Below are 8,350 nucleotides of genomic sequence, written 5' to 3'. Positions count from 1 at the left end.
TTCAATAGCAGAGGGTGATAGAGCTGGACAAGCAACAGGCATAGGCTGATGTTTTGGGTTAGGAGAGATGAGAGGGAGCAAAGTCATAGAGAGACAAGGACCCAGTCTTGGAATCTTGGAGTTTTAGCCTTACAGGGTCTTCTCATTTGAAAGAGGCCGTAGAGGGCCAACCAGCCTGATGCTGTTTGCTGAGGAAGCAAAACTCATCCTTCATCCCAGATCCTGGGGACTACCAGAAGCAAGAGGCTCATTCAGCCCCCACCCTACTGGTGCTCCTCAGGACTTCTTCCCTCACAAATGAATGGCTACAATTCACTCCTATGGGAGAAAAGGATAGTTTTGTACTTAGAGTCACGACTGTGGTGGAGGCAAAACCCACCCCTGATGCCCAGATGGCCTGGCTGCCACTGACGCAGGACATATTTAGGCAGGCCAGCAATTCCCTACTTGAATTGTCCAGGTCTCTCTCTTGCACTCTGCTTGCACAAGCCTGAAAAATAGTTGCCCATGCGGCTTCCCATACTGTCTCTCAGGAGAAATATCAGTTTAAAACTTTCCTTTGCATCCGCCTTGAAGTTTGTCAATGAACGGGACTGCGCTTGTTGCTTTGAGTAATGTGTGCCTTGAGCTTAATTTAATCTCACTGTGCTGGTAATGGGAGCTGGTCATGTTTTATCTTGCATTTAAAGTAAATTGTTAGTCAGATGTGCTGAGCGTTGGGTTAGTCTTTTGTGGTTATGGCTGGGTTTTCCTTTAGCCTGTAATCCTACTTAATATTTCTGTGATTTACTTATAAGATGGAAGTTAATAATACCCTCACAAGCATGAGCTGAAATATTTCCTGTCACCCATTACTCGAGGTTTAAAGCATCAGTGTTTCTTACCAAAACAAGAAAATGTTTCATTTGGGGCTATATTTGGTAGCCGTGTGGGCAACTGGCTTATGAAACATCTCTTATGATAAAGATGATAAAACCCTTTACAATCACCAGTCTCACTATGTTAGAGCTGCCTGTATAGTCAAGATTTAGTCACTATCACAAGAGAATCCCAGTTTACATGAACAAGGATTTCCAGGGTTTTCAGCCACCCTTGATAGTTTCAGCCTCAACGTGAAATCTCAGTAGTTATTGGCTGCAATGGAATGAGTCCTCCTTAACCTTTGGTTTAACAGCTGGGCTATTATGGAATGCTTACAAACATTCTAATTGTTCTGTAGTATAAGAACCAGTGGTGCAGCTACAAGGGTGAAAAGCACTACGACAGTGGCATAGCTAGAGCGGGTGCAAAATGAATGCCTCAGTTTTGCTTCCCCTGCCTGGAATGACTCCGAAGGGGAGGAGCCGCTTGCATGTCACGTTCAGGTGCCTGCAAACCTTAGTGCTTTGCCCCCCCTCTAGCTACACCACTGATAAGAACTGTCATCTCAGGCAGCCTGGGAACAGATATCTGTGTTGATAGTGGTGGAAAAAGGCTCAGCAAAGATGAGAGGTGGTGGTTTTCCAAAGCGGTTTCATAGCAAAGTAAATGAGATAGTAGTTCCCTGTCCCAAAGGGGCTTATATTCTTAACAGTGTAATCCTAACCCATCACTGAGCTGGCATAGCTGTCTCTGCACTGGCTCCAAGTGTCACAAACATGCCATAAAGCATGTTTGTGACAACTCATGAGCCAGTAGCACTGGTTCAATGGCCTGTGCTGGCCTGCTGCCACCACATCTTGTCCCAGCACCAATCAGCACAGGTAAGGTTGGAAATATATTCCCTTACCTCATGGAGACCTCCAGCTACCTCTTGAGATGCATTGGATGAAGTGTAGGCCCTGCAGCCCTGCTGGTCCAGCAGAGTTTAGGATTGGGCTGTCCAGAGCCTTCTAGCCAGGACGGTAGTGGTTCTGGAAAGACCAGGTTCAAATCCCTTCAGCTGTAAAGCTTCCTGGGTGACCTTGGACCAGTCACTATCTCTTAGTCTCACCTATTTCATAGGATTGTTGTGAGGACAAAAGAAGGAAAGGAACCACGTACACAACCTTGAGCTCCTTGGAGGAAGGTTAGTCTTAAAATGAGAAAAATAAATATGAAACCTTAATAATAATAATAATAATAATAATAATAATAATAATAATAATAATAATAACTTTATTTCTACCCCGCCTTTCTCCCCGAAGGGACTCAAGGTGGCTTACAACATATTAAAAACAATTTAAAAAACAAATAAAAACATATTAACACATACTAAAAACAGCAGTCAGAGTAAAAAAAAAATAGGTAAAAAGAGCATAGAGCAGCAGCAAGTCATAAAAGAATCAGGCCTGTAAAAAAAAATATTAAAAGATGTTAAAAAGATGTTAAAAGGCCAAGAACTCAGAAGGCCTGTTTAAACAGAAGGGTCTTCAGGCCTTGCCGAAAGGTCTCAAGAGAGGGAGCCATTCTTAAGTCAAGGGGAAGGGAGTTCCATAGCGTTGGTGCCACTACTGAGAAGGCCCGATTTCTTGCAGCCGCCCCACGTACCTCCCTAGGCGGCGGCACTTGTAAAAAGGCCTTCTCTGATGACCTGAGAGGGCGAGCCGGATTGTACGGGAGCAGGCGATCTCTAAGATACCCTGGTCCAGAGCAGTATAGGGCTTTAAAGGTCAATACCAGCACCTTGAATTGGGCCCGGAAACGAATGGGCAGCCAGTGCAGCCCCCGGAGAAGCGGACTGACAGGGTCGAACCGCCTACCTCCAGTAACCACACGGGCCGTCGCATTCTGCACTAGTTGCAGTTTCCGAACCGTCTTCAAGGGCAGCCCCACATAGAGTGCGTTACAGTAATCTAATCTCGATGTCACCGAGGCATGGATCACCGTGGCCAGGTCTGCACGATCCAAGTACGGCCGCAGCTGGCGCACCAGCCGAAGCTGAGCGAAGGCTCCCCTTGCCACAGCCGCCACCTGGGAATCCAGGAGCAGCTGCGAGTCCAGGAACCTTACACATTCTAATCCTCTAATCTGCTGCAGGAATTAGCCTTCCAGCAGCGGAACATGATTTATGGTGTCACAAATGCTGTTGTGTTGGAGTGCATACTTGTAGACCACCACCAAAGATAGCAAGCAGTACCCTGTATACAGCAACAACTGGGAGCGGCTCCACCGGTCCCAATATGTTGGCATGGGAGTGTCTTGTGAGAGAGAATGTTACTGGCCAGACTGGGGGGAGGTTGGGAGGCCTTTTGTGGGCAGAAGGGGCGTATCCTGGAAGTGACAGGATATCCCATCTAGAGCCCTCCAATTCCTTTCTCTTCTCAGATGTCCACCAGCAGTATAGGAGGAGACCCATAGGTGATCAAAAGGCTTACGGAAGGGTAAGAGATAATATTTTCTCTTGCCTCTCCCAATCAGCCCCTCTCTAGCATACAGTTCTGCCTGTTTTGGCACAGGTACTTGATGTAGTGGTGGGGGTGATGGGATTGGGCTGTTAATTTCCACAGTGCAGAGGTGTCCTCTTCATGGTAGAATCACTCAGTGGATAAACAAAAAAATAGTTCAACTGGAAAATACAGAGATAAAAGTCATGGAGATGGAAATGTAGATGAACTACAGTCATGTTCCATATGGCCAGTATTTATTTATTTAAATGATTTCTGTTGTGCCTTTCCATTTTTATGAGACAAGGAGAAGCATTTCCTATGCAGAGAAAAAGCAGCAGAAAAGTAGGACGCTAATGAATTTCCTGCCTTTGGACCTTGACTCAGGTATTGCACTGTGTCAGTTGATGAATAGAGAAAGAGAAATCTGGATGCTTAACTCTAGTCACTAGAATGGGTTTGAAGCTGAACTGCTCTGCAAGGTAAAAGAGTGTTAGCAAAATCACAACAAACTAAGAGAAGGGCCTTGAAGATAGTAAGCTGATAGTAAGATTGTATTCCCCTTCTGTGACTGGAAAAGGGGTATGAAAATATTTTTAAATTAAATAATAATATGGATGCCTGAGCAATTCATTGGTGTCAAATTGCAAGGTAAGGCATTCCAAACATTAAGGAAATCTCTCTCTCTCTCTCTCTCTCTCTCTCTCTCTCTCTCTCACACACACACACACACACACACACACTCACACACACACACACACACACACACCCAATACTTTTGAAGAGGAAAACCACCTATTAAAATTAAAATGTGCTGGGGGGAAGGAGTGGGGAGGGAGGAAGTTGGGTCCGGTGGAGCTCTGCTCCACCAGATCCAGAGCATTCGTGTGGGGCTCAGCACCTGACACGAACGCTGTAGCCCAATTGCAGGGCTACTTCCCTTACCGGGGAGAATGCACAAAAAGCCCCCTTCTCTTGAGATGCCGCCCGCGGTAGCTGTTGGCATGCAGGATGTGGTGGCAGCTGCTTTTTGGTGCTGCCGCAGCCGCGTGAAAGCAGCACTGCATAATGCATCGATTGGTTCCTTCTGTATGATCCCCAGCTGCGACAAAACTCACCCCTGCTTCACATCATGGGCATGGGTGGACCTACAGGGAGGGAGGGAGGATGCATCCCACCTTGGCAAGGTGGGGGGATGGGGAGCAGCGCAAACAAGCTAGCAAGGAGACAGAAGCGGCCACTGGTGGGCTGGCGGAACGCGTCGCTTGCCTAGCAGCTGGGAGGCTAAATTATGACCCATCCACTCCTCCTTTGCAGGTTTGCTCAGAACTTTAAGAGTCTTTGCACCGTTCGAAGCCAGGGGCTTCCATCCTCCATTATATGGATATTCCGGAGGACAAGAAGAAGCACCTTCCTCCCCCGTGTTCTGGACACATGCAGTACCCAGCTAGTTACTTCTGCAACTAGTTGCTTCTGCAGCTGATGCCCTTACACCCAAACAAAACAAAAGAAAAATTAAGTATAACATCACATATACCCTGCTGCTGGTTGCTGCTGATTGGACAGATCTGAATTCCCAGTTTCTGGATCACTGCACAAGGTCTTTCAGGTGACACAAAAGCAGTTTAACATCAGTACATGAGCAGCACCCCCAAACTGTGTCTGGGTGACTCAAGTTGTCCAAATCCGTGGCACTTTCCAAGTCAGTAGCCTCAAACTTGAGTGGTTCCTGAGTCATTGACACACATGACTCAAGTCCACGCGAGTCAATAAAAAAACGTGTGGACTCGGGTCATCATGTGTGTCAAAGACTCAGGAACCACTCAAGTTTGAGGCTACTGACTTGGAAAACATGTGTTTCTTCTTCTTCTTCTTCTTCCTCCTTCCTCCTTCCTCCTTCCTCCTTCAGCAGCGTTTGTCCTGTGTGATGGGGTGGTCCACTATATTTTCCTGACTGACTCAAGTTACTTAACCCAAGTTCCCATCCCTGGTGGTTGAGCACATGCTTTGCCTCCAGCAAGGCCTGGGTTCAATCCCTGGCACTTCCAGATAGTATGGCTGGTAAATGCCTCCCCAAGACCTCCTCTCCCTGCCAGTCAGAGTAGGCAAGAATGTGTACAGTCTATTATATCAACATGAGAAGTTTCTTTAATAGCCCATTAGGTTCATTTTTATTTTGATAACACTGTTGAACCCCCACCCCGCCCCACAATTTGTTCTTGTGTGTTGGAAGTTAGACCTATTCTTGGATATATTTGGGGTGCTGATGCCACTTTTGGAATCGGCACCCCAACTATATCCAGGAATAGATTTAACTTTTAAGACACCAAAACGTGTGCTGGCCTGTGTAATCAGTTGTGGAAGGCATCTGATATCATCTCTATGTACAAGGAGGGAGCTGAAAAAGAAAGTTTGGGCAGTTAACAGTAGGGCCCAGAGAGAGAAACAAGTTTAGTGTTTTCAACTTGTCTGGCAGAGGCAGTCCTGGGAACTGTTGACGTGTCCCTGTGGTTTGGAGTAAGTGCATAGGTGAAAGATAGCAAGTGCCCCCCTAATAAGTTTGACCCATGCATCCCCCCATTACCAGACACCTGTGATAATTTGAAGGAAAGTCTCTTTTCTCATATTCTGAGTTTTTTTTTAAATTATCCTAAGGATGCGGGTAGAGCCCTGCTGGATCAGGCTAAAGGCCCATCTATTTCAGGATCCTGTTTCCCACAGTGGCCCACTGGCTCTGACGGGGTAGGCCACATGTGGCTCCCCTGCAACTAGTATCAGAGGCACAACACCTGGAAATAACAGTGGCCAGTGATAGATTGGGGACAAGTCTGTTAGTCTTTTCCCCATGGGCTCACTTCCATTATGTTCAGGATTGGAGCATTAATGTGAAATGCTCCTTTATGTTTCTTCCAGAACTCTTAACATATGGTTTTACATAACGCTCCAGGCAGCTCACTGCCTTCATTAAATAATGAGCAGTAAAATAACAGCCATAAAACAGCATAGCCTAAAAAGGCGAGTTGAGTCAACCGTTTTTAAACCACATGATAAAACAATATTGTTCATATTCATTAGACTGCAGGAGGAGTGCCAAATGGCCGGTCTTCATCCATGATTGAGAACTGTGTGCTTGATGGTCACCCCACTTTGACATTTTTTTTCATGGCTTCCTGCAAGATAATTGCTTTGCTGACTTCCATGAGAGCCTTTGCCAAACTAGTGGTGTGCGTCACCTCCCCTCACCCAAGAAAATTGTGCTGCTTCCAGCAAACTCAACCCAAACTCCCTTGTATTTGCTGCAAAGAGGAAGCTGATATGAAGAGGACAACTTCTCTATTCTGCTTCACTTTGCCCCAGGGCTCAGGAGATGACACCTGTAATCTGCCTCATTTCTTAACAGATAGGAAATCTCAATAAACAGAGATGAAAGCCCTAAGCTGACACTGAAACTGCAGTTCTGCAAGCAGGGAGCCTTAACTAGAGCTGCTGATGAAGTTATAGGCAGCGCAGTCGACAGCTGAGAAATATGGGCAACGAGAGCGAGGGGAAAATTAAAAAGTGGATGGGTGGAAATTATTTTTTAGCCTCAATGCACAACCCATTCTTTTTGATTGCATGAAACAAAACATTGTATGAAATAAAAAGGTTACTTCACATATGTAAGAGCAGAGAGGCGATAAATTTGAGGGCCAGCAGGATAGCAACTGAAACCATGAGGGGGAAGTCATTGCTCAGTGACTGGATCACATGAGTATGTGGGGAAGGTCAGAATCCTGAAGAGCCCATGGGCCTGTGCAAGGGACTTGCAGGAGGGTTGCAAATGTGCTGTAAGGCATGTTTGTGCCTCCTCAGGAAGAAGCTGGGCCGGCGCTCAGAGGTGCACTGGCCTGCGGAGACTGACACAAGCATCCGTGTCAGCTTCCTCAGCGAGCCTTGCGTCAGCCCAGCTGGGCCGACGCAAGGCATCAGCAGGGAGGAGGCGGGGTTGGGGGAGGAGGTGGGGAAGAGGTGAGAGGAAGGCGTTCCTGGGCGGGGGGGGGGGGTGTCAGGGTGGGTGGTGGGAGTGGGAGGCGGGTCTGGGATCCAGCACTTATGTTTGGGCAAGTGCTGGGATCTAGCACTTATTGTTTCTGGGGAGTTTGGAGTGGTGTGAAGCCACTCTGCTCTCCTTGGACTTGTGCCACCTCAGGAGGTGACACAAGTCTGAGGAGATCCATTGGGTGACTGGCCAGGGTCACCCAGTGAGTTTCATGGTTGTGGGATTTGACCAGGCTTCCCTGGTCTGAGTCCAGCATCTTTACCACTGGGTGCTGGGGAACTCCCCTTTGATGCCATGGCCATTGGCTTGTGGATACCCCACAGGGTTCTATCCTGTTCCCCCTTGTTATCCAACATCTACATCAGGGGTGTCCAAACTTTTTGGCACGAGGGCCACATAATCTCTCAGACACTATGTTGGGGGCCGGAGAAAAGAATAATTAATTTACAATTCAAATTGGAATAAATTTACATAAATGAATATGTTAGAGATGGAACTTATATGAATGAATGAATGTCTTGTGATAGCTCAAGGTCTATAAAAGACCTTGCGCAAAGCAAGGCCGTCCTTTCCTTTGCAGCTGCTGTTGCTGCTGCTTTGCAGACATGAAACAGCAAGCAGTGGAACTTGTGTGAGACGTCAAACAAAGTAGTCACATTGGACCAGCGCAGGCTCCAGCAAATCCCTGAAGGGCCAGAGGCTCATTGGAGATTGGGGACTCCCCGTGGGTTGAATTGAGGGGCCCTGAGGGCCACAAATGGCCCCAGGCTGGGGTTTGGCCACCCCTGATCTACATGAAGCTACTGGGAGAGATCATGCACAGGTTTGGCTCTGTTGTAGTTTCTGGGTTTCTGAGTCCCAGGTATCTGTGCCACAGGTGAATGCACTTCTTGTGTTGAGCTGGAATGTTGAGTCTAGTTTGTTCACTCTGGGGTATAAGTTTATAGAAGTGGTGATCTGCAATTCC

General features: G+C 47.1%; 1 pseudogene; it reads right to left on the bottom strand.

The window, feature by feature from the left end:
* Positions 1–1,571: 1,571 nt before the first annotated feature.
* LOC136647099 (small nucleolar RNA SNORA17) lies at positions 1,572–1,675 on the bottom strand (annotated as a pseudogene).
* Positions 1,676–8,350: the final 6,675 nt, after the last annotated feature.

The sequence above is a fragment of the Tiliqua scincoides genome, chromosome 3 (assembly GCF_035046505.1).
Source record: "Tiliqua scincoides isolate rTilSci1 chromosome 3, rTilSci1.hap2, whole genome shotgun sequence".
NCBI classification, from domain to species: Eukaryota; Metazoa; Chordata; class Lepidosauria; order Squamata; family Scincidae; genus Tiliqua; species Tiliqua scincoides.
This window is presented reverse-complemented; position numbering and strand designations above follow the sequence as displayed.